This window comes from Saccopteryx bilineata, chromosome 12 (assembly GCF_036850765.1).
Source record: "Saccopteryx bilineata isolate mSacBil1 chromosome 12, mSacBil1_pri_phased_curated, whole genome shotgun sequence".
Taxonomy (NCBI): domain Eukaryota; kingdom Metazoa; phylum Chordata; class Mammalia; order Chiroptera; family Emballonuridae; genus Saccopteryx; species Saccopteryx bilineata.
In genome coordinates, this window is record NC_089501.1 from 43,079,067 (window position 1) to 43,105,410 (window position 26,344).

A 26,344-nucleotide genomic window follows, 5' to 3' on the forward strand; every position below is an offset into this window, starting at 1 on the left:
GTTTTGGATTATAAACGCAGTAGCAGTTCCTAAACAATAATAATTTGCATAGCAATTTGCAGTTTATAAAGCCCTTGCAGAGGGAGGATCCCATTTGATTCTTACGCGAATCCTGAGAAGGTGAGGAAAACAAGTAGTCTTTGTCTCGTTTACTAAACAAGGAAGCTGAGACTCCCAAGAGGTTGAACAACTAATTTGCCCACAGTTACCAGGTCCTAAGTGACCGCAGACATTCAAGCTACTGTCCCCAGAACTAGCACCATGAACGGTGACTTTCTCAAGGTTCTTCAGATTTAAAAACTAACTCAGAGGTTATTGGGAATTAAACCCTTATACTCTATGTTGCAGCAGAAGGTAAGAGCTTAAAATAAAATCTATAGATTGTTTTTTAAAAAATTTAAATTACAGCTTACATTCAATGTTTTGTAACTACCGATTTGTAGTTCTCAATCCCCTCACCTTTTCTACCCAGCTCCCCAACCCCCTTCCCCTCTGTCAACCATCGGTCTGTTCTCTGGGTCTATGTCTTTTTCTGTTTTTTGGATTTCACATATAAGTAAAATCTTATGATGTTTGTCTTTCTCTGTCTGTTTTATGTCACTTAGCATAATATCCTCTAGGTCCATCCATGTTGTTGCAAATGGTAAGATGTCTTTTTTATGGATGAGCAATATTCCATTGTATATGTTACCAGAACTTTTTTATCCACTTGTATATTGACGGGCACTTGGGTTACTTCCATAGCATGACTATTGTAAATAATACTGCAGTGAACATTACGGTACGTATATTCTTTTGAATTAGTATTTTGGCTTTCTCTGGATATATACCCAGAAGTGGAATCACTGAGTCCTAAAGCAGTTCTTTTTTTTAATTCTTTGAGGAACCTCCATACTGGTTTTCACAGTAGCTGCACCAGTGTGCCTTCCCACCCACAGTGCACAAAGGTTCCCTTTTCTCCACATCCTCGCCAGCACTCTTACAGATTATCTTGTTCACAGAGGAATGCAAGTTCAGAAATCATCACAGATCACTAAGGCATTATCTTAAGCCAGTGTGTGGTCATCCGCATAGAAAATAATTTTGAAAATGGGTCCATTTGACAGCATTTGGTACCTTTCTGGTGGGGGCTGGGGGGTGGTAGGGAACAGTATTGCTAGACTTTGAAAATAGTATTTAAAAATGAGAACTGATAGCATATAACCATTTTAACCGTATATGTTGGGTAAATAGCTAAAATTTACATATAAGGTAAATGCCTGTTTAAATGAACTCCTAAATGCTTAGATCTTCGGGAGGGAATACTTTCCCAAAGGAACTCTATAACCACAGATGGAGAGCTTTATTCAGCTTGCAGAAATGTTGCCTCCTCGTCAGGATTCAGCCTCTGGATGTGTTTAATTGGCTTTATGAAAGCTTAAATTGTAGCATAATTATATATGCTACAATTTTGACCCATTTCAACTGTACTTGTTCATTTTATTAGAAATAAGAATTACCTTGAATTGTATTTTTAATGGATTTTTTCTGTACTTGCTTATTAAATTTACTCTTGCCTCGGGACCATCTCTTGTCCAGGAAGAAGCGTCTCCCATGTTATTACCTAAGATGAACATAAAAATTGGGATAATTTACAGGCATTGATTTTCTAGTCAAAACGTTCCAAAAATATTTCTCTTCTGTGAAAACTGATATCTAAATAACAAGTCTAATCTGAAAATACCAGAACAATTCAGCAAACACACTCAGCAAATGTTGAAGTGTCTACAGTCTGCCAGTCTTGGGGAAGAGCTGTGTAAAAAAGAAAAAGAAAACAGTGTCCAGCCCGGAAGCCACCACGCACACTGCCCAGTGCGGGTACGTGTGTCAGGCCTTGAAGGGCACACAGGTGTTCGCTGAGTGGACATGTAAGGGGGCATCTGAGGCAGAAAAGAAGGCATGAGTGCAGGCACGGAGGTGTGGAGGCACAGAAGTCCCCAGAGTGTGGGGGGCATGAGGAAAGGTCCTGCCGTCACCTGCTGACCCTGCCTCTCGGAGCTGCGGAGCTGCGTGCCCGCTGCCTCATGGCTCAGTCACCCTGCTGCTAAGACAGCCCTGCCCCAGGCAGGGGAAGTAGCGGCAGGTCTCTGCTCTCTATGTGGTACAACCTGAGCCTGAGTCACTCATACCAATCTCAGAACCAGTGGCCAAGCCACAGAGGGCCATGTGTCACCACCACCCCCATTTTCCTGCCCTCTGCCAAACCTGACCACCACCCAAGGATCCCACACTTCCCACCAGTGCCTCAGGGTGCTGCTAGGTTCCCAGGTCCTGGGCCGGGCTTTCTCCGCCGTGCTTTTCCCCCAGTCTCCTCGCCTGATGTCCAGCCGAGGGCACTCACTGGCTCCCACTGGCTCTGCACTGTCCCAGGGGGATTCCACAGCACGTCTCCAGACATCACTACTTCCCTGCCTGACCACGTAGAGTCCCCCCTTGGTCCACCAGCACGGACTCCCACTCTGTTACCAGTCACTCCCTGACCCAGGCATGAGCTGGCTGTGGCTCCCTGAACTGGCTCTGATCTTCCTGGCTTCCCTCTCTAGGAGCCCTTGGGATCAAAATTACAGAAATTTTCCCCAGCCCCCCCACCTTCCACCCTGGGAAATTGATCTAATCTAGGTCCCAGCCTCATCCTCTGGAGAACTCTGAAGGCCCCCCACAGTGTGGCTAGGCGTGGGGGCGTGCATTTTTATGATTCATTTCCCCAACTGTAAACATAGCTAACAATATCTGCATGCAGAGGTGAATTTTTTCTTCTTTAGAGTTTAATCACTTCTACTTTGAGCAGTTTTTAGTTGAGTTTGACAGTAATATGCTTTGCACTGAGTAAGAGTATTACTAAGGGTGAAATTAGTCACCACGGATTTCAATTTCTGGACTTTCCTGATAAACTCTTCAAAGCTGAAATGCTTCTGAAGCCTGGCCCAAGAGCATTCAAAGAGAGATCTGACCCATAAGGTGATGGCTGATCTTTATAAAAGACCCTGTGACCCTGTTCTTTCTTACCAATGTCCCTGTCACCCCAGGGATCCATGCGGTGACGTGGAAAGAGCAAGAGGCAGACAATCTCAGAGCTGTCTTCGTGCCTTTGGCTCATGGCCTCGCCACCCTGACATTCTTTGCTCACAAAATGTACCCCCAGCTGGGGTGACAAACAACCCTTACCCACTTTGCATGACTCAGCGCTTTACCATGGAAGCTTCTATTTGTGTTTGCCTCAGTCTTTTTCAAATTAAAAGTGTGATTTCCTTGTCTGAGTTATTTTTTTTTTCTCAATAGCTCAGACATTTTTATCAACATATAATGCCCTGGTTTTCCACATCTTGCAAATGCAACTGGACCGTGGAAGAAGACGGCGACAAACTGCAAACACACCTGTGCTCAAACACTGCCGGGCTTTGTGGCGCCCTGCGGGCTATATTAAGCGCATGCATTTCGTGTGCACAAGCCCACAGGGAAATCTAGTGTGATTCCCCACGGATGAGAGTGGAGAGTTTTGTTTGTTGAGTAAAGGTTTCAGATACCCTGACCGGAGGGAAAATCTCACCTTCCCCTTTTTTACCGTGTGCTGCTAGGACTTATTTCAGCTGCTGTGTTGAGCCAAACACCACTGAAATTATTTTTCAGGACATGTGTTCCTAGAATTTTACCTCCGTGTTTTCTAACTCTAGTTTATGTATTAAACTATTATGTGCATATAATTAAAAATGAAACAGCACTAAAGTGCACATAATGAAAAGCAGCGGCTTCCAGCTCCAGCCCTCCCTGTCAGGAAGCCTGTTTTGCAGAGGCAAACACTCGACACAGTCAGTTAGCGGTTTCTTCTGATAATCTCTGCACTATTTATAACTAGTATGCACGGGCTGCTGCTTCTTGATTTATTTATTTGAGACATTGTTTTTGCTTCTCTTATTCTATCACTCTAACCTCTACGATCCCCCCAGACTTCCTACTTTGAATATATCCACGTTTTAGATGTATGATGCCTGTTTATATTACTGTGATTCTATACAATTGTTTGTTGCAGATCCGAGTAACATGCTGTCATTTTGTTTCATTTCTTGCATAACTTGTTTTTTCTGGAATTAATTATTGCCTTGGGTATTTTATTTCTTTTTTTCATTTGCTTAGATTTATTTATGCATTTCAAAATTTTCACCTGTGCCATTAGTTCTGTTGTATCCATATTACTTTTGACAGTTTTTTCAATATTATTACCAGATAAGTATATCCATTTTTGTTGCCCCTACCTCCTGGAACCACTCCCCTCCCCCACTCAGAGCTCTACCCCCTGCTTCGATCTGGCTGATTACTCAGACGCCCTGCACAGCTGTCCTTTGGCAATTTCCCTTCACCACACTTCCGTGTTGGATCCCTGGGCTCTTGAATCCCATAGATCAGAGGTCCCCAAACTACGGCCCGCGGGTCACATGCGGCCCCCTGAGGCCCCTGAGGCCATTTATCTGGCCCCCACCGCACTTCCAGAAGGGGCACCTCTTTCATTGGTGGTCAGTGAGAGGAGCATAGTTCCCATTGAAATACTGGTCAATTTGTTGATTTAAATTTACTCGTTCTTTATTTTAAATATTGTATTTGTTCCCGTTTTGTTTTTTTACTTTAAAATAATATATGTGCAGTGTGCACAGGGATTTGTTCATATTTTTTTATAGTCTGGCCCTCCAACAGTCTGAGGGACAGTGAACTGGCCCCCTGTGTAAAAAGTTTGGGGACCCCTGCCATAGATTCTATTTCTTGATTTAATAACCCATTTTTATTCCTAGATATTGCCATGTTGCTTTCTGATCAGAGATGCATGGGAGGTGGTCAGTTCTCTGAGTCACTGCATGTTTGAAGATCTCAGTATGCTACCCTCTCATTGGACTGCCACTGTAAGGAGGGGTTTCCTCATACACGCATTCTACCTTCCACTTCTTTTTCTCTGACTTTTTCATGTTCTCTCTTTCTTCCCTTTATTTCTTTTGTGAATTTATGTAACAGTATTCTCAGCGTGCTGAATACCCAGTCGATAACTTTCCAGCTTAACATTCACTTCTTTTTTTTTTTTTTTTTCATTTCTGGAAATTTTTCTTGTTTTATTTCTTTGGTGATTTTTATCACCACCACTTTCTCTGTTTCATTTCTGGGGTGCCGTTGGTCAGATATTTGAACTCCTGGACTCATCCTTCTGCATGCTTTATTTTTTTCTCTCTAAATTTTCATCTCTTCCTTTTTTTTTTTTAATCTGGGAACAAGTCCCTCATTTTATATCCTATCATTTTATTGAATATTTTTATTTTCCAAGGACTCTTTTAAAATATTTTTTTCTTTTTACATAATATCTTGTTCTAAATTATTAGCTGCAATATCACATTAAATCTCTGAGAATTACAGCGATTTGGGGAGGGTTTTACTGATTCCCTGTGTTAGCTCTGTCTGCTCCAGGTTTCTCTTCACTGTTCCATTTGGTTTGGGCCTCTTCCAGCCCAAAGGTTTCCCCCTGGTGATCTTTGTCAGAATTCGTGTTTGAGAGAGAGGCAGTCAAGAACTCACTAAAGAGAGGGCTGAGCGATGGGAGGGGCTTATGGACTAATGGACTCTACTTGGGATGGCCAGGCAGCAATAGAAAGTTTGCTGGGGGGAAAAAAAGAAACATTTGTTAGTTGATTGTAGGTCTTTTTTCTCTGGTGCTTAATCCGAATGCTCCCCCGCTGAAGAATTCCCCAAACATTTGCTGGGGGGATGAGAGGTGAGGTTGGGGTAGGGGATTGGGGCATAGGTCTGGTTGTAGGTGTGGGAACAAGAGCAGGTGAAGGTCCACATTTCACTGCACCATTCACTTAATTGTCCTTATTTTAGCTCATGCCTCTCCTTTCTCTCCTCTGGGTTAGCAAATCAGTCTGGAGCCTCTGCCCAAGTTCTTTGGAGACAAATCCTAAGCTTGCCCCCTCCCAGGCAATGGAGAATGCCCTGGAGAGTGGGGGTAAGAAGCCTCACAAGATAGCTGGCTGGGGGGGGGGGGTAGGTGTGGGGCCAACAGCTTCACACCCAGGCTGCCCGCCTCATGCTCTGCTTTGGTCTGGGATACTTTGTGCCTCCCCTCTGTCTCTCAGGGGTTCTGCAGGGGGAGCCGTCACTCCTCACGTATATCCCCTTCTGCCAACACTTCGCACATGCTTCTTCCGCTCTGCCATGGCCAGTGCCTCCTCTGACTGTTTTTCACCTTCCAGAAACTGGTTGATGTCTTCCTCTGACATCCCTCTCCAGTTTCTTGTCCTGTGGTCATGCAGTCTTTTATAAAATTGTGACGTTTTTCAAAGGAGAGGCATTGAAGGCATGTAACCAGCCTACTGCATTTAGCTGGGAATGTCCTGCATACCTGCACCTTAAGATCCCGACAGCCAGTGTTGTGTTGACAGCTCCTAACTAGATCCCTCACAGACGTTCCTGTCACGTGACAGATGCATAGCTGCCACGTGAAGCGGGCTCCCACAGCGCCGCCTTCAGCATCTGTGTCTCGGTGAAAACAGTACTGATGAAATTTCAAAAGCAACACAGCCAAACAGAAAACAAGATCCATTCACAATCATTGATTAATTAAACCCCAGGGAGTTTTTACTGAACGATGTTGCAATAATGAGACTCCATACTGCTATGTTTTTTGAATAACCTTGAAGACTAAACCAGCGACCTCTTCCATGTGAGAGAACGGAAGTTACAAGAACTGATAAAAAGACACTCTCAGCATCCGCGGCAGAGGGCTCCACCATCCAAAGCTGCATCCCAAAGTAACTTGGCGGAAATTGCGTCTGCATTTCCTGTGCTGTCACGTGTCGCTCCCCTGACGCAAGGCAAGGATAGCTCCGAGCCCTGAGAGTCAAGGGCCTCAGTTCGAGAACACCGTCCGTCAGCTAATGTCCAGAAGAAAAAGCAGCCATTGAGAGGGCTTCTCGGCAGCAGCTGCCTTAGTAGCAGTAGCAGCAGCTCATATAACAAATGTTTCATGACGAATGCAAACAAAAGCCAGCTCTGAAATTCCAGCCACGCCATGTCCAAGCCCGTTCAAAATCGTATAACCGCTCGGTTCGAGTGTTTTCCCGTCTCTAAATGCATTCCATATGAGCCGTGGTGTTGGGAGGGCTGGGATCTCCTGCGCTCACTCAGAGAGTGGTTTTTAAAGCCCAGACTGAAAGGAAAGTAAGTCAGTGGGAAAACAAACTCAAAGTAAACACTGAGGCTCAGGTGTGGGAGGTGTGTTTGTTTTCCCCGTCTGGCACACCCCCTGGAATGGGGCGGGAGGCTGGGAATCAGTTAGCTGGGCCCCCCGGGTCACAGTGGCCTTGGCCACAGCCCGAGCACTGCTTCTCTAAGTGTGGTCTGAGGACCGGTGCCCATCCGCAAGCTGTTTTCTACCAGCCCAGGATGAGACAAGGGCAGAAATTGAGAATTAGCCTTCAGAAGCTTGGATGGTAATTTAGCATGGCTGTGACCATTTTTTAATGACTTGTTTTTATTGTAGTTTTTACAAAGGCATTTATCTGAGACGGATTATAAGAGGGAAAATCAGAGACCATTTGAGACACATCGATGTAGATTCTTCTACTGGCCTGGGCGGCCCAGAGCAGTGAGATGGGAAGCCATCCAATGGACGAGACCACTCCTAAGACTTTTGGGGTTTATGAGGCAGGGAGATTCTTCCCTCTGGCTTCACCTCCTGGGCTTCAAAGTTCTGTTACATAGCAACGGTCTTACATCCAAACTCAAAGAGATGTGATACCCTGAAACTCTGCCTTCCTAAAACTGGTGCCCTTTTCACCTAAAACCTTTCAAAGTGGCGATTCACACTAGGATAGCGTTTGAACCGTTAGTAAAGTACCCGTTGGCTCACTGCTTCCTCCCAACTCTGTTAGGTAGTGTCTTAAGTTGGATTGTGTTCCCCACAAAAATACATATGTTGATGTCCCAACCCCCTGTATCTGTGATCATGACCTTATTTGAAAATGGCCCTTGCAGATATAATCATGTCACAGTGAGTCACGGTGGCTGAAGAAGGGTTAGATCCAATAAATGATATCTTTATCAAGAGAGAGGTTCAGAGACATGGGGAAGAAGGAGGCAGAGATTGGAGTTATGCTGCCACAAGCCAAGGAGTGCTAAGGTTGTCGGCAAACCCCAGAAGTTAGCAAGAAGAATTCTTCCCCCAAGCCTCTGGAGGGAGCACAGCCTCGTGGATGCCTTGATTTGGGGTTTCTAACTTCCCAAACAGCCCTAAGAAATGGACACAGGGAGGAGTCCTCTTCAGCCCCATTTCCAGAGGGAGATCTGGAGACTCGGTGACAATAAGATAAGACCTGCTCGTGTTGGAAGCAGCCAGCAGGTAGTAGAGCCGGATCTGAACAAAGACAAGCACTGCCCTCCACACCAGACAGCTCTCTGTCAGGCAAAGGGAAGGCCAGCATCTGACATTTAGAGAAATTTACACAAGTGACTCTACAGTGCTACCAAGAAATATTATGAGGCCATTGGAATTCTGTTTTGAAAAACTGGCAACATTGGAAAATACTCAGAAAAACAATCTTGAAAAATCAGACTCAACATTATATATATATATATATATATATATATATATATATATATATATATCACATATATATATGTATGTGATATATATATATTTGTATTATTTAATACTTATACTTGTTTATAGCACACATACACACAATACAATAATACAATATGCTTAGAAGAACAAACTGGGAAAAAAGACACCAAAGAATAGCAGTTGTCAATTGTGCTGATGGATTTCGGGTAGTTTTTCTTGCTCCTTTAGACTTTCCGTGTTGTCTGCCTTTGCTATAGCAAGCATGTATTGCATGTGGCCAGTGTACTACGCCCTGGCTATGTCCAGGCACTGTGCTCCATGCTCTATTTGCATACTCCTTGTCGGCACAGTGGCGTGGGAAGCTAAATATTGTCCACATTCTACAAGGGAGAAAGTACACCTGGCAGTCTGGGTCTGAGGTCTCTCAGCTGGTGACACAGAGCTTGTCTGGCTCCACACACTGTGTGCTTAGTGGCCTCTTCCACTTTCATGATCAGAAGACACGGAGGAGAGCGGGAAGAGGGCAATTGCACAGTGACTGAACATAAGCAACTGTCCCTGGGGCCCTTCTGGGCAGGGCTTGCTCAACACAAGTCAGAACTTTTAAATAGAGTATTGAAACAAGTTTCATTTCTTTAGTATATCATATAGTTTTAGCATAAAATTTTAATTTTCAGTTGTCTGGATTTTTTGTGGCCATTATTTTGATCTGATTTTTATTTGTATTATTTGTACTATTTTTTTCTGAAAAATATCTAGCTAGTCACAGATAAGCACTGTAAAAGTGAAATCTTATTTTTTATTTAGTTCAGTCAGTGGAAAACCTTTGATTGATGGCATACAGCCCTTGTAGGCAAGTGTGTCATTTCTTGGGGCACTAAAAACTCAACTCCATGGCACAGCTTTGCAAGCGCTCAGGGGCATCTTGGTAAAGACTCCCGAGGTATCTTCTTACAGATTCTGATTCTAAGATCTGAGTGTGTTTTCTAATTATTACTTGTAATATACTATAGTAGAGATGCTCTTTGGTCCCATGAATGCCTTGCACGGTGCTCCTTCTCCCTCTGAGATCCAGTCTATACGGAGCCTTCCTGTGAGGGACCCATGGGTATCGGTTGTACCGAAACCTTGCCTTCCTTAGTAAAGCACAGATAAAGCCCATCCTTGCCAGGAAGGAAATTCCCTGTCAGGGAGAGGCAACGGGGTCACTTGTTTAACGAACACTGAGATCACGACTACTATGGGCCAGGCAGCGTGGGAGCACTTGGAGATATTAACCCACTAACTAGTCACCAGACTTGTCTGTGGGGCCGAGTTCCTCCCTGCCTTGGGGTCTCCTGCCAGCCCCTGCTGCCCTGCTCTGCCCTCGAGGAAGAGCTGTGCTCAGCTGGCTCTGTGTGTGCAGGGAAGCTTCCTGTTAGACCTCCAGCCAGTGAGACAGGTGCAGCATGTGCTGCAGAAGAGCAGAGGGGAAGTCAGAGATCTGGATAATTTGCATAGATCTGGGTAATTTGCATAAATCTGGATAATTTGACTTACAGGCTCTTACTGGCATCCTGAGGTTAGTAGTCAAGGAAAGGACCTGGAGCTGAGTGTCCCTGTCTTTTGTCCCTAAGTCCATGCTCCTTGTCTTCAGGAGGCTGTCTCGCCCCGTCCTGGGGACCCCTGCTGCACCAGCCTTCCGCTGAGTCCTGAAGACTCCATGATGGTGGAGAACATTGATACAGTCCCTGGTCACTGTGAAATGTACACGCCACAGTTTGGTTGTCTGTTCAGTATTTGTTCTTTCCTATGATTGAAGACCCAAGTCTCCCGGTCATGCTTTGCCCATAACCAGAATAGACCCTGTGCATAAATGAAGTTCCTCTTCTGCATCTTCCTACTCTATCTTTCTAGATAGATTCCCCAGACCCAATTTCTGCCTCCAGATATCCTGTATCCTTGTATGACATTCCCTCAACCGCCCACTCCATGCTAATAGTCCTTGGGATCAGAACTGTCCTCTCCCAAAATTGAGCTGTCCTGTGACCCAGTCCCTCAGAGACAATTCTAGAAGTATGGAAGTATTAACAACTAACAGTCACATGATTTGTCCTGTCCAGAATAATTTCTATTAATGATAACAATAGTACTTCTAGAACAGTGCTCTGCACATTATAGGAATTCAACAAAAATTCATTGAATTAATATTGAAGGCAGATACTATAATAAGCATTTTATGTGTACTCCCTAACTTAACCTTCACAACAACCCAATGACATAGACACTTTCTTTGTGTGTGACAGAAACAGAGAGAGTCAGAGAGAGGGACAGATAGGGACAGACAGACAGGAAGGGAGAGAGATAAGAAGCATCAGTTTTTCGCCCTGGCCGGTTGGCTCAGTGGTAGAGCATCGGCCTAGCGTGCGGAGGACCTGGGTTCGATTCCCGGCCAGGGCACACAGGAGAAGCGCCCATTTGCTTCTCCACCCCTCCGCCGCGCTTTCCTCTCTGTCTCTCTCTTCCCCTCCCGCAGCCAAGGCTCCATTGGACCAAAGATGGCCCGGGCGCTGGGGATGGCTCTGTGGCCTCTGCCTCAGGCGCTAGAGTGGCTATGGTCGCAACATGGCGACGCCCAGGATGGGCAGAGCATCGCCCCCTGGTAGGCAGAGCATCGCCCCATGGTGGGCGTGCCGGGTGGATCCCGGTCGGGCGCATGCGGGAGTCTGTCTGACTGTCTCTCCCTGTTTCCAGCTTCAGAAAAATGAAAAAAAAAAAAAAAGAAGCATCAGTTTTTCATTGTGGTTCCTTGGTTGTTCATTGATTGCTTTTTCCTTTGTGCCTTGACCGGGGAGCTCTTGCAGACCAAATGACCCCTTGCTCAAGCCAGTGAACTTGGGCTCAAGACAGTGACTTTGGGCTTCAAGACAGTGACCTTTGGGTTCAAGACAGTGACCATGGGGTCATGTCTATGATCCCGTGTACAGCCAGTGACCCCATACTCAAGCCGGTTGAGCCTGCGCTCATGCCTACAACCTCAGGGTTTTGAACCTGGGTCCTCTGCATCGCAGTCTGACACTCCATCTACTGCACCACCACCTAGTCAGGCCATAGATACTTTCATTATTTCCATTTTACAGAAGAGTAAACTAAATTTAATGAGATATTAAGTGACACATCACTATGTTATAAGAAGACTCCTTAGACAAAATAATTGTAGATACTTTTTATTATATGGATACTGAGAATGGTTTTAAAAAGATTCTTAAGAAAAAATAAGTTGCTTTGCATCTGAATTTAGTGCACTGTAAAAGTAGGAAGGTGATGTAACTTCCACTGGACCTTATTATAGTCCATTATTGTATCTCTTTGGCACTCTCATTCAGCATATGAGCAACAAGAACAGAGGATGAAGTCTTGGTGGCCTGAGAGTGTGGCAATATACCCTCTACCCCAGTAGCCTGCCCGAGGTCACACAGCACCAGGATCTGAACCCAATCATAACCACCACACTAACCCACCATCTGCGGTTTAATGGAGTCCGAGGGAAGAACTTGTTAATAGTAGAAACGCAGGCATGGGCCCAGCTACCAGAATAAGAGCCTTCTGCAGAGGGGTGGGTTTTGAGCAGCACCATTCTTCCTCCCAGCAAACCATACCGTTTATAGAACTGTCTGTTCTGCCCACAGCAAATGTTCTGAATCCAAAGGCTACCACATGGTCTTCAGGAAATCTTTAAACTGGCCCATCCCATTTACTTTATATGAAAAAAAAAAAAGTGTGTGCCTGCTTTTTTCTGGGAAGCAGAATATTTTCAGATTTGCATAAGCATTCCCAAGCCCCAGACCAGTGAGAATCGCAGTGTGGAGAAACCAGCTCTCTCAGCCTCCCCCCTCACACCTCCCCCCTCCCTTTCCAATGGCTGGACCTAGGAGGGCCCGCTCACTGACAACATGCGCCTTCAGTGGGACTTAGGGCCCTACCACAGAAGTGTAAACCCTGTGGGGTTTACACTTGACACAGACAGGCCTAATCTGATGGGGCATGACCAAGAGGGCTACTGAGCTGGCCCCCAGTTAGAAGAACTATCCGCATAGGAGCTAAGGTCGGCCATCTTCTCTAGAACCAGAATACAGAGCTCCAAATGGTGATGAAGTCTTGTGTTTGCTCAGGGTGATTCTGGCTCTGCCAGAGTCCTAGTTTCCACATTATAGCATAGGATATTGTTTGCCTAAGTATAATAGGGCGTGTGAGTTGGTTCCTGGCATTGATCATGGAGGATTAGCTTACTTTCACCAACCCAGAATCAGCCCCCATCGCTATCAAGAAAGACCACACAACTCCCAGAGTGTCTATAAGTAGATACCAAACCACATGTGTTACTAGTCTTGATCTTAGACCATATTATTATTAACTTTGCTTTGGTTGAAAGTGGGCCCCATCATATTGTTAAAATAGAGTTTCACAGCCTTTAAGTGACTAGGATACGTCACTTTTAAGATGTTTTTCCAAAAGAAAATGTTAAATCCCAAATACATTTTTTGGCTGAACAGTTGGTCTTAATGGTCCAGAGTCAAAAACTGTAACTTAATTCCTTGTAAAACTTAAATCAATTTCATGAGGGTTCTGCTAAACAGTTCCCTCTGTTCAGCTGGAGATTTCTACTAGTTCCTTAAGATGTAGTAATATATTCTTTTAAAATGTCAATGTTTCTCCCTTAAAAAAATTTTCTGTTGTCAGTATCTGACTTCTGTTGGCATACAGTAGCTTATTTGTGGCCTCAATTGTGGGACTGTGGTTGTAGTTTCCACTTGCTCTCATTGCCTCTTTCGCTGGTCTCAGTGAGGGGACACGGTGTCCAAATAACACTCTACCTCTGCAGTTTCCCTCGTGTTGTTTTCCGAAGGTGATGAAGTGTTATTCAGAAGTCTGCATCTCTAGGTCGAACCTCATACTGTAGTGTGATCGGTGTCTTCCCTGTGCCATTCAACCGGGGGATTTATTGGCGAAATGGCGTCTGCCACATGCCTGTGGCTCCCACTTCATACCACCAGAGACGAGAGTGCTGAGCCCCACCGAAAAGCAGTAATGCATCTGGAGAGCTCCTAAAAAAGATCCAAGTCGTTTTCAAGTTTGCTTCATAATGTGCTCAGAGGCCTAATGCTTTGGGCACAAACAGCAAAACTTCTTCCAGGAACACGTGCTTTAGATATCAGGTTAATGTGAGGCAGGAAGTGCTTGCGAAAAGAAATCCACCCAAAAGAAAAAGGCCAATATGCCAGCATCAAAGGCTTAATGTTTTATTTTTTTTATATAAAATGGAAAAGAATCTTACCCTAGAGGGAGCACGGCATTGCTGAAATAATCAAAGTCTCATCAACAGTATGCCAAGTCCTGTAAGTTGGGAAGTGCCATTCTTTATTAGGCCTGTAACTGATCTGGTACTATTTTCAGATTTAGAGAGATTTAGGGGTTCTGAGGTTGAGTCCTAGGACACAGTCTTTAGAGAAAGTGTGGATGGCTTTTCTGGTTGTTAAGGCTTATGTATAACTAGCTCTTTAGGCTCAGAAATGATATATTTTAAAGTATATCTTTTTATGAAACTAGTTTCTTTTGAAAAATACCCCTGCATTCCTTATTTTTCCCTAAGTTCCCCTTCATGTTTTAGTAAATTTCCTTTTTTACTACACGTACAGTGCTACAGGGAAAGATGGGGAAGGAATTTGTTTGCTCTACAAAGTCAGTAGTGTAAGCAAACGTGTTTTTGAGCACTGGTTATGTGTCTAATCCTGCTGGGTTCAGGAAAGACCCTCCAGGAAGTGCTTCTTGGTGTGGGTGAGGGTCCCCAGGGACACTGATATACATCTTGACTTTCTTGTCCACCCAGGGGCGCTAGGGGGCGCCAGCCCTGGAAACCACAGTGATACCAGAGCAGTGCTGCCACCTCACGCATTGAGCGGCTCTGTCGGGCTGGGGGGGGTGGGGGTGGAAACGCTGAACTTAGCCAACCAGACCCTCTGAAAGAAAGCCGCAAGGTCTTCAGGAGCAAGGCAACTTTGTCTTCTGTTTTTTTTTTCATCAGCTTTGTGAAATTTCATAGGCTGTTTTTTGTTTGGTTTTTTGCTTGTTTTGTTTTGGGTTTTTTTGTTTGTTTTTAATTTAAAGAGAGATAGACCGCCTTACATCCATCATGTCGTTGGTCACCTGAGTTTGGGAGCTTGACGTCCTCTCAGTTCTAACTAAAGATAACCATCCCCTAGAAATCCTGCTGCAGAGCATTCTGGGAAATCTCCAGCTCACTCTAGAAAGCACAGAGACCAGGTGGCTGGGTGCCAGTGTTGTCTCGCAATAACTGTTGTTTCCTCAAGGCCACAGTCAAGAAATAGTCAATAGAGAATTGGGAAGAGATTTTCCTTCCCAATTAAATCCATGAGAGTTTTAATGTACTCAGGATGTGCGTGCGTCTGGAGGGCACCTTTGCGACCCTCTTTCTGGAGCCGGGAGTCTTCTTGGTGGACAGAATCTACTGGTAGGCAGCAATGGCTCCAGCCCTATCCTGGAAGTTTAACAAAAGTAGACTCGGGCTTCTTGTGGTTGGAATCGTGCAGGCCACACGCAGTCAGTGTTATAGGTTGGTCCAGAGCTGCTGACCAGAGTTTGAGCCACCGCTGCCCTTTATGTGGCCTAGAGGTTGGCTGAACCTTTGGGGGCCTGCTTCATTCACTACACCTTGCCCTTAACGGAAACTAAGAGCTGCGCTTCCACATGAAGCTTCTTCTATTAGTAAGGTTTTCTTCTCCTCTCCTTGTAGACAAGTTGAAGTCATGGCGTTGAAACCAATAGACTTGGGTTTGAAATCTAGCTCTAGTTTGTAGCACCTGTTTAACCCTGAGCCAGTTCCTTAAACTCTCTGGACTTCAGTCTTGTCCTGTCTGAAAGAGAAGCATAGTAACCTTACAGAGCGGGGCTAAGGATGAATGGAGCTAATGTACTCATGCACAAATCCGGAGTTTCCAAGGCACTTTCCTAAGCACTCCGATTCCTCGTTTTCAATCTCTAGTGGAGTAAGGTTTTCAACAAGTGCTCAAGTTACCCGACTCTTTGAGTTTCAAAGGAGAACAACACAGTTGTTTCAAAGTCTATTTGTCATAGTGTTGAGTTCCTGTGTTCCCTGGCATGATGCACCCTGGTGTGTGGCATGAGACCTCTGCTGGCGTCAGCCTTTCTTGTGGTGAGCTGCCCATTTAGTGCCCACTGATCTGGGCAGCTTGACTTCTTGGAAATGTCTGTGTTCGGAGTTAAGGAAGAATTCTTTTACTATTGCATTATTTTTTTAAAAATCACCTTTGAAGTCAATAGAGTTGTTTTATAACGCAAAGGCAGAGGTCACTTGAAGTTGACTGACTGACTGCATACGGTGAAACATTTCCACTTGCTCTTCTAACTTATTTGAGATATAAACCGAGAGTAAGATGACTTACACACCCCATCTCAGACACAAATTAAAGCCAGGCTTTGTTTCCATGTCTCTGTGATACAGAGTAAGTTAAGTTAATGGGGGGAAATGGTCCTAATGCTTAGACATATTCTACTAGTACTTGCTAATGCCCAAGTAACGTTGAGTTTTCAAGAATGGTGCTGTGATAGAGCCCTTATTTATTTATTTATTTGCATTTTTCTGAAGCTGGAAACGGGGAGGCAGACAGACTCCCGCATGCGCCCAACCGGGATCCACCCGGCACACCCACCAGGGGGTGATGCTATGCCCATCTGGGGCGTCGCTCTGTTGCATCCAGAGCTATCCTAACACCTGGGGCAGAGGCCACAGAGCCATCCTCAGCACCCAGGCCATCTTTGCTCCAATGGAGCCTTGGCTACAGGAGGGGAAGAGAGAGAGAGGAAGGAGAGGGGGAGGGGTGGAGAAGTAGATGGGTGCTTCTCCTGTGTGCCCTGGCCGGGAATCGAACCCGGGACTCCTGCACGTCAGGCCGACGCTCTACCACTGAGCCAACTGGCCAGGGCCGAGCCCTTATTTTTTTAATGGACTAGAAGTAGGATTTTTAAACACCAAGGTTTATTAGTCAAATTCATGGAAACACATTTTCATAACCATTTATGGAACATTTTAAAAAGTAAAGTTGTCTTGGCTTTCTGAAATCTAATCTTTTTCTTTTTTAAGTTTTCTTTTACTTATTTATTCTAGAGGAAAGAGAGAGAGAGAGAAGGGGGAGGAGCAGGAAGCATCAACTCCCATATATGCTTTGACCAGGGTTTCAAACCGGCGACCTCAGCATTCCAGGTCCACTGGAATTATCCACTGCACCACACAAGTCATACCTGAAATCTGATCTTTTGTGCTCTCCCACATCTCGGCCATTTCTGTGTTGAATGCTTTAATTGAGCTCAGAATTGTTCATCCATAGTTCTAGCCCCTGAGAGACCTCAGAATTTCTACTTGAAATGTGGGCACCAAACTTTACTTAGGGAATAGCAACTACCACAGAAATGCGAAACAAGGGGATAACCCATGTTCCTGTGTGAAAATGTAGGTTATTATAAAAATGTCATTTTTCTCAAATTGGCATGTAATTTAAAGGAAAAAATTTTAACTTAAGGTGATTCTCAAGCTCATCTGGAAAAACAAACATGTGAGATGGCCAGTGATTTTTTAAAAAAATCAAAAGGCATTTGTCTTACAAGATTCTAAAATATTAGAATTCTCCTGGGCTTAATATAATGAGGTCAAGACACAAGCTCAGACAGACGGGTCAATGGAACAGAAACAGCCAGTGTAAAAGGCGATGTGCTATATGTTAGAGGTCATTATGAAAAAAGGTAAATAAAGGTATGAAATTGTTGCTAAATGTTTATAGAAAAAATAGTCTCACCTTATACTCTGGGCCTAATAAATTTCAGATGGCCTGGAGAGTGATATTTTTAATAGAAAAATAAATGAAAGAAAATATAAGCGACCATTTTTGCAACCATAGGGTTTTGCTAAGGATTTACTAGGCACTAAAACACATAGACATACAAAGACAGTCAAGAATATAGATACTTAACTCAAACTTAAAGTAACCATGTTTAAAACTACTTAAGTGGGCAAAAATATTCACAACAATGCTAAGATAGCACATGGTTACTATCTTATTATTACTATCTAAATAGTTTTTATAAATCCATAAGAAAAACGATAACAGAAAACAATAAGCCCAGCCTCACTAATAATCTAGAAAATGCACCTTATAATAAGACCTCATTTTCTATTAAATTGCTGTTGTCTGTCAAATGGAGAAACACTAAGCAGTAGGAGTGTCCCTGGTGATGGAGAGTGCAGAGGAATGGTATTTTAGGAAATAATTAGGAGACTGCCGGAGGGCGAGAAAACTGGTACAATCTGGGGTAAAGAGTAATTTAATAATACATAGAAAGAGCCATCTGGGGAATGGATGGAAATATTCTATATCTTGTGTGTGGCAGTGGTTTTACATGTATATAGCTGTCAAAACTCATTGAATTATATTACATATGTGTGTTTATTAAATGCAGTTACTTCTTGATGTTTTGGTGAGCGGGAAAAAAAGTATTCATAGCCTTTAATCAAGTCATACTTTTTTTTTTAAGTGAGAGGCAGGAGGCAGGGAGGCAGAGACAGACTCCCACATGCACCCCTAACCAGGATCCACCAGCCAGCCCCCTACAGGGGGATGCTTTGCCCATATGGGGCTGCTGCTCTATTACTTGGCATCTGAGCTATTTCAGTGCCTGAGGTGAGGCCATGGAGCCATCCTCAGCACCCAGGGCCAAATTGCTCATACCACTTGAGCCATGCCTGCAGGAGTGGAGGAGAGAAAGACAGAGAGAAAGAGAGAGAGAGAAGGGGGAAGGGGAGGGGAGAAAAAGCAGTTGGTTACTTCCCCTATGTGCCCTGACCAGGAATCAGACCCGGGACTTCCATATGTTGGGCCAACACTCTACTGCTGAACCAACCAGCCAGGGCCAAGTCGTTTTAATTCTAGAAAAAATGTCAGACAGGTACATAAAAACTATTATAAGGATGCTCTTGACAGTATAGTTGACAATTGCAAAGTGAAAGAAACTTAACTATCTAAAAATAGAAAAATGGGCAAATAAAGTCTGATACATGGATTAGAAGAACAACACATGCTAAACTATTAAAATTGTGTTTCAAAACATTGAATGAGGCCCTGGCCAGTTGGCTCAGTGGTAGAGCGTCGGCCTGGCGTGCAGGAGTCCCGGGTTCAATTCCCGGCCAGGGCATGCAGGAGAAGCGCCCAACTGCTTCTCCACCCCTCCCCCTCTCCTTCCTCTCTGTCTCTCTCTTCCCCTCCCGCAACCAAGGCTCCATTGGAGCAAAGTTGGCCCAGGCACTGAGGATGGCTCTGTGGCCTCTGTCTCAGGCGCTAGAATGGCTCTGGATGCAACAGAGTGATGCCCCAGAGGGGCAGAGCATCGCCCCCTGGTGGGCATGCCGGATGGATCCCGGTCGGGCTCATGCGGGAGTCTGTCTGACTGCCTCCTCGTTTCCAACTTCAGGGAAAAAAAAAAAACAAAAAACAAACAAAAAAACAACAACAAACATTGAATGACATAGGCACTTGCTCAAAATATGATGGAACATGAAGTGTGGGAGAAAGAGGTGGCTAATAGTATTTACAATATGATACAAATTTTATTAGGAAAATTATGTAAGCACAGGAGGGAAAATAATAAAATTAAAATGTCTCAAAGTATTCATGCTCATTAGTCATATCTCTAATTGCTAGAATTACGAGTAATTTTTTTCTTTATTTCCCCACTATTATTTAATAAGCATGTAGAATTTTAAATTTTGGAAAAGTGTTACTCATTTTAGGGAATTAATTGAATGGTCAGATAAAAATGACATGTGACGGAGAAGAGCAGAAGCAGTGTCACCAGATCACTATGGCATTGCTAGACTCACACAGAACTTGAAGCCCTCCCATACTTCTCTGCACACACAGCAACATCGACTCCCTCAAGCCAGTGAAGAACGGCACTCTCTAGGGGGTGACACAGATTCACGCAGATGCTACCTGGGGTTTATATTTTGTTACTTGACCAGCCTCTCTCCCTAAAGACTTTCAGCCTCTTATCAGCAACTCTTCTTTGGAGTTCATCAAATTGTCTCCCAAATTCTAGCCAATGGTTCTTGTATTTATTATTTTTTTTTAATTTATTGATTTTTAGAGAAAGAGAGAAATACTAACTGATTTGTTATTCCATTTATTTATGCATTCATTAGTTTATTCTTATATGTGCCCTGACTAGGGATTGGACCCACAACCTTGACATAATGAGATGATGCTCTAACCAACTGAGCTGCCAGCCAAGGCTAGCTTTTAAAATTCACTTTTAGTTACATACGCCAAGACCTGCTCAGCAGTGGGAGTGGGTATGCATGAAAGGAAGGCGCTGCAGAACTTAAAGAACACACACACAACACAACATATAGAAAAGATGAGTCCAGGGGACTCATAGCCTCTAGGACTGAGAGCCCAGATCTCTGCAGCCTCTTCGTATTTATTAGTCTCTTTGCTCATCAAGCAGATTAGCAGAGCCTGGGTCAAATTAGTCTATGGTGGATTCAGATGCAGAGAAAGATGGCCGACCAGTGACCCCCAAGTATGTAGGAAAACGGCTCTAGGGATCAACTGCTTTCTATAAACAATCATAGTGCTTGCCGGAGCAGCGCTCTGCCTCCGCAGGACTTGGTGTTCCCAAGTCCACACCAAAGACTTGTCTCAAGGCTGCAGTTTAATCTGTCAGCCATTTTCCCACAAAATACACACACACACACACACACACACACACACACACGCGCGCGCGCGCGCACATGCGTACAGCCTTTTCAAAATGTACATAAGAGCTATGAACTGGTGTGAAGGTTTTTAACCCTGACACACTAAAATTCTATAAGTCAACTTGTGAATAGTCTTAAAATTTTTATCTTGCTCTATGAACTGTGGTTTAAACACCTTAAAAGCCAGAACTGGCTTCCTGGATCTGAATCCTTGACCATTTGGGGCAACTACGCAGATACTTAAGATGGCTTAACTACATGAGAAGAGCTCACAGATCTTTTCTATCACAGCATGACAGCGCTTAGTCAGAAGACACATAGACTTAACTCTCAAGTATCTGACTTGCCCCTCCCCACAAGTCACTGTAGCATTAAGATTAAATGTCAGTATCACAGTAAACCAGGTATGAACTGTGCAGCGATCTTCATGTCAGGGACACGGGTTTAAATATTCATCCTTTCTGTGTTTTTTAGTGAGTGAGTACAGATGGCATCTGATAAAGTCTTCACGCTCTGATATCTTGAGGTCATTGATTTAAAATTAAGTCTGTAGGTGTGGACACGCCCAATTGTGCTCAACTTCCCTCGTGTTCCATAGCACAGTTCTAAAAGAATGTTAAAATGACGTTTTTCTGTTTACTTTTCCTCTTGGCTGATGAGGATTCTTTCTGAGGGGTAAACACAAGAATTTTCAGGAGTGAAGTCTAGACCTTGTTGCTATTTTTTTTCAATAAAGTATATTTTGAAAACCCCTTCAAAATTAAGTGGCAAAAATAAAAGCTATGGACTTTTCTTTGGAAACACATTAGCCATCGTCGTCAAACCTCTGGTGGGTATAAATTGATTCTGACTTTCATACAAGGTATGATTAATTGTGCAAAAATGTTGAGAGTCAGGAGATGTGGGGGAAATGGAATGTGAAGTTGGATTGGTTTGCATTTTCTTCCATTTGACTTGGACGGTTGGGTGACTAACTATTTGACTGTCTCCTCCTGATTCTTTCCCACTTTGGTGAGAGTGTTTGCAAAGGCCCACACATCAAGGAACTGAGCCAGGGCGATGGCAAGGCAGGTGGGGTAGCCAGGCTGGGATGACAATGGGGACAGAAGGTGCAAGCAGACCGAGCTCTGGGCACGTCAGGTGGCTGCAATCTGGAGGCACAGCTGAGGCAGGCGGCTCAGGGAGAGACATTGGTGTTAGGGTGATGGTAGGAGTGAGGGCCACATAGCCAGACGTAGACCATAGTCTCCATGGTGGAATATGAATTCCACAGACTGGAACTCAGTGTCCTGGAAACTTCTTGTTTAATCATCAGTGAAATCTCCATCTCACACTGAGTAATAGGTCTTGCACAGCCATAGTCATGGGGAAACACTTGTGTTCAAGAATAGAGAACTCCAGAAGTGCCTCCACTCATACTGTGGTCAGCCCTAGAGAGAGGGGCGTATGCAGCTGACTAGAAAAGGCCCAGAAAGTCAGACAGGCCCTCTACACCCTTTAGGGGGCTTCTACAAAGTGGTGGTGAGTATTCTGGAAAGAAATGCAAACACCAGTGCACAAAAGGAAAAAGATCTGGAATGAACCTGTTTTCCTAACATTAGTTCCTGGGTATTGTTAGGTCTTTTGACCCACAATCTCCAGTTGATTCTCCTTCTATTTCATTATTTAGTTAATTAGCATTTTATGCCAAAAAAAGTGAGTCTGAATTGGTTTGAGCCAAATTACATAGCCCAAGGAAATAGGCAGAGGGTTGACGGACGCAACTCCCATCTCAGCTGGGCCATGTTTGTTCTTCACATCTCAGCCAGGCCATTGTACATACACCCTTACTCTTCCCGTTTGTTCTCACATCTCAACCAGGCCATTGTACATACACCCTCACCCTTCCCATTTGTTCTCACATCTCAACCAGGCCATTGTACATACACCCTCACCCTTCCCATTTGTTCTCACATCTCAGTCATGCCATTGTACATATACCCTCACCCTTCCCGTTTGTTCTCACATCTCAACCAGGCCATTGTACATACACCCTCACCCTTCCCGTTTGTTCTCACATCTCAACCAGGCCATTGTACATACACCCCCACCCTTCCCATTTGTTCTCACATCTCAACCAGGCCATTGTACATACACCCTCACCCTTCCCATTTGTTCTCACATCTCAGTCATGCCATTGTACATATACCCTCACCCTTCCCGTTTGTTCTCACATCTCAACCAGGCCATTGTACATACACCCTCACCCTTCCCGTTTGTTCTCACATCTCAACCAGGCCATTGTACATACACCCCCACCCTTCCCATTTGTTCTCACATCTCAACCAGGCCATTGTACATACACCCTCACCCTTCCCGTTTGTTCTCACATCTCAACCAGGCCATTGTACATACACCCTCACCCTTCCCGTTTGTTCTTTACATCTCAACCAGGCCATAGTACATACACCCTCACCCTTCTCGTTTGTTCTCACATCTCAACCAGGCCATTGTACATACACCCTCACCCTTCCCATTTGTTCTCACATCTCAACCAGGCCATTGTACATACACCCTCACCCTTCCCATTTGTTCTCACATCTCAACCAGGCCATTGTACATACACCCTCACCCTTCCCGTTTGTTCTTCACATCTCAACCAGGCCATTGTACATACACCCTCACCCTTCCCATTTGTTCTCACATCTCAACCAGGCCATTGTACATACACCCTCACCCTTCCTGTTTGTTCTTTACATCTCAACCAGGCCATTGTACATACACCCTCACCCTTCCCGTTTGTTCTCACATCTCAACCAGGCCATTGTACATACACCCTCACCCTTCCCGTTTGTTCTCACATCTCAACCAGGCCATTGTACATACACCCTCACCCTTCCCGTTTGTTCTCACATCTCAACCAGGCCATTGTACATACACCCTCACCCTTCCCGTTTGTTCTCACATCTCAACCAGGCCATTGTACATACACCCTCACCCTTCCCATTTGTTCTCACATCTCAGCCAGGCCATTGTACATACACCCTCACCCTTCCCGTTTGTTATTCACATCTCAACAAGGCCATTGTACATACACCCTCACCCTTCCTGTTTGTTCTCACATCTCAGCCATGCCATTGTACATACACCCTTACCCTTCCCGTTTGTTCTAGTGACGGTTTCAGGAGAGTTTCTTTAAAAACTTTACTTTTTTTTTTTCTTTTGAGAAAATGTTTTAGATGCTGTAGTCATGAATTATGGTTTGAAAGCTTTATTGGCCCAGGCCTATGGCTCAGCAGATAAAGCATCGGCCAGGTGGTCAGGTCGCATGCAAGAGTCTGTCTCACTATCTCCCTTTCTCTCACCTAAAAAAAGAAAGAAAGAAAAAAGGTTTATGTGCCCAACTCAGGCAATATGCAACAAAAGAGAAAATGAATAGAGAAGACATAGTCCCTTCCCAAATGGAACGTTGGGGAGCAAAAATACTTAACCATCCAAAACATATTTCTGACATTAAAGCAGTGGTTCTCAAAGTGTGCGCCAGGGTGCACTGTTGTGCCCTAGAAGATTTCTAGGTGCGCCCTATGGTATTCCAGAAAAATATGTGCCTGTTGGGGACCAAAAAACCAACAGGGTTTTTGGAGTTTAGATTTTTGGGGGACAGAGGTGTGGAGAATTAGCTGTAAGCTGACAGTCTGCCCAACCCCCCACCTCACTTGCCTGATTAGGTTGCAAAAGGCTGTTAAGCTGTGGTGCTGGATTGTTTACACTACCCCCCATGTTCCCCGGAAAGACTGGAGGCAAGTTTCTTCTATCCTTTGTTTAGTGTAAAGTTAAGATGTTATGTATGGTGGGGTTTTCTGCACTCAACACAATTAAAAGTAAAAAGAGAGAAATTCTTCAATGTATTGATGAGGAAATGAGAGTTTGTCTTTCAAATATATGCCCAAACATTGAAGAAATCACTAGGACATATGAGGCTCATGTTTCTCATAAACACAAGAATGAAAAAACTTAACACATTCGTGCCAGGACCTGCCGAATTTACTAAGCATGTATCTATATATATATAAAAAGATAACTTTTTTGTCGTTTTTTTATTTTTATTTTTTTCAGAGACAGAGTCAGAAAGAGGGATAGATAGGGACAGACAGACAGAAACGGAGAGATGAGAAGCATCAATCATTAGTTTTTCATTGCATGTTGCAACACCTTAGTTGTTCATTGATTGCATTCTCATATGTGCCTTGACCGCTGGCCTTCAGCAGACCGAGTAACCCCTTGCTCGAGCCAGTGACTTTGGGTCCAAGCTGGTGAACTTTGCTCAAACCAGATGAGCCCGCACTCAAGCTGGCAACCTCGGGGTCTCGAACCTGGGTCTTTGGCATCCCAGTCTGACGCTCTTTCTATCCACTGCACCACCGCCTGATCAGACCCATGTTTTAATTTTTTAACCCCTCTTTTTTACGAATTCTAAAAAGCATAACTCAAAAAATGTAACATTAAAATGTTTTTTGTCAGAATACATTTAGTTTTGTCGTATTTATTTCATTTAATTACCATAAAAGCATGCTTGGACTTTATATTTTTTCTTTAATATTTGACTTAATTATTATAACATATTTCTCAGAAATTTGTATATAGTGCACCTACAATTATTTGTAGGATTTTAAATGCACCCCAACTTCAAAAAGTTTGAGAACCACTGCACTAAAGCATTATATAATTAGTTCTAGATTGAATGATATTAGTAAGCAAGAGGCACATTAGAAAAGTTATAGAGATAGTGAATATGTAGGTGGGGAATATCTATATATGGACATGAATTCAAAATAGGACATGAGTCTTTACTATCAGTGAACTCCTTAACTTTTTGAAGGAGCGGAGCATCTTGATGTCTTGATATCTGTAATTGTAGGCAGTACAACTTATCCACTAGGTTTCAAAAACATTTAAACCAGTATAATTAGGTTAACTAGTGTCACCCTAAGAAATTCAATTAAAAAATAACAATACAGGGGTCCTCGGGGTTACGACACAGTTCCCTTCCTACGACAGTGATGTAACACGAATTTTGGGTTAAGTCAAAACACACCCTAGCCTAAGTCACTCACGTATTCTAACACAGCTGTAAAATCATAATCCAGAGCATAAAAACACAACTAAGCCACAGAAAAAGGAAAAGGACATAAATATATCGTATTGTATGCTGTATAGTAGTAACAAAAAATAATGACAAAAAATTAGTGTTAAAAAAAAATTCCTTCCCTTTATTCCTGCGATTGGCTTGCACACTGGAAGGGGCATTGCAAGGTGGGGGAGAGTGACCTATCGGGAGGAGGAAGCTGCAGAGGCAGGAGAACCTGCAGATACTGGGTCAGGTGCGTCAGGGTCGCCTAAGGAACATGCAGGGGACGCTGGAGATGGTTCTACCTGTACTACAGGTGTTTCATCTCAAGAAGCAGCTGGTGTGCAGGGTACAGGGTCTGTTGCAGGCCTCTCTACCTGCTTAAAGAACTGTTCCAGGCCAGTCTGGACTAGTTCGCCCACGTAGTCTGTAAGTACAATGCTAATGGCATAAGCCGAAACACAGACGTCTCAATTTTTTAAAGTTTTTATGGGAGTGAGCGTCATAAACTTGAAATTTATGTTGAGACTATCATAACCTGAGGACCCTTTGTAAACTTAAATTCTTTTGTTTCATTAGGAAGATTAGCTTTTTTATTTATTATTTTATTTATTTTACAGAGACAGAGAGTGAGTCAGAGAGAGGGATAGACAGGGACAGACAGACAGGAATGGAGAGAGATGAGAAGCATCAATCATTAGTTTTTCATTGCACGTTGCAACACCTTAGTTGTTCATTGATTGCTTTCTCACATGTGCCTTGACCGCGGGCCTTC

At 43.9% G+C, this 26,344-nt stretch overlaps 1 protein-coding gene and 1 non-coding gene across 4 annotated transcripts in view; one reads left to right on the forward strand and one right to left on the reverse strand.

The window, feature by feature from the left end:
* UST (uronyl 2-sulfotransferase) overlaps window positions 1-26,344 on the forward strand; it is a 328,028-nt gene that overhangs the window by 281,769 nt on the left and 19,915 nt on the right. The window lies entirely within an intron of this gene.
* TRNAV-GAC (transfer RNA valine (anticodon GAC)) lies at window positions 16,564-16,639 on the reverse strand. Its single transcript has one exon. It is a non-coding gene; the product is annotated as a tRNA-Val (tRNA).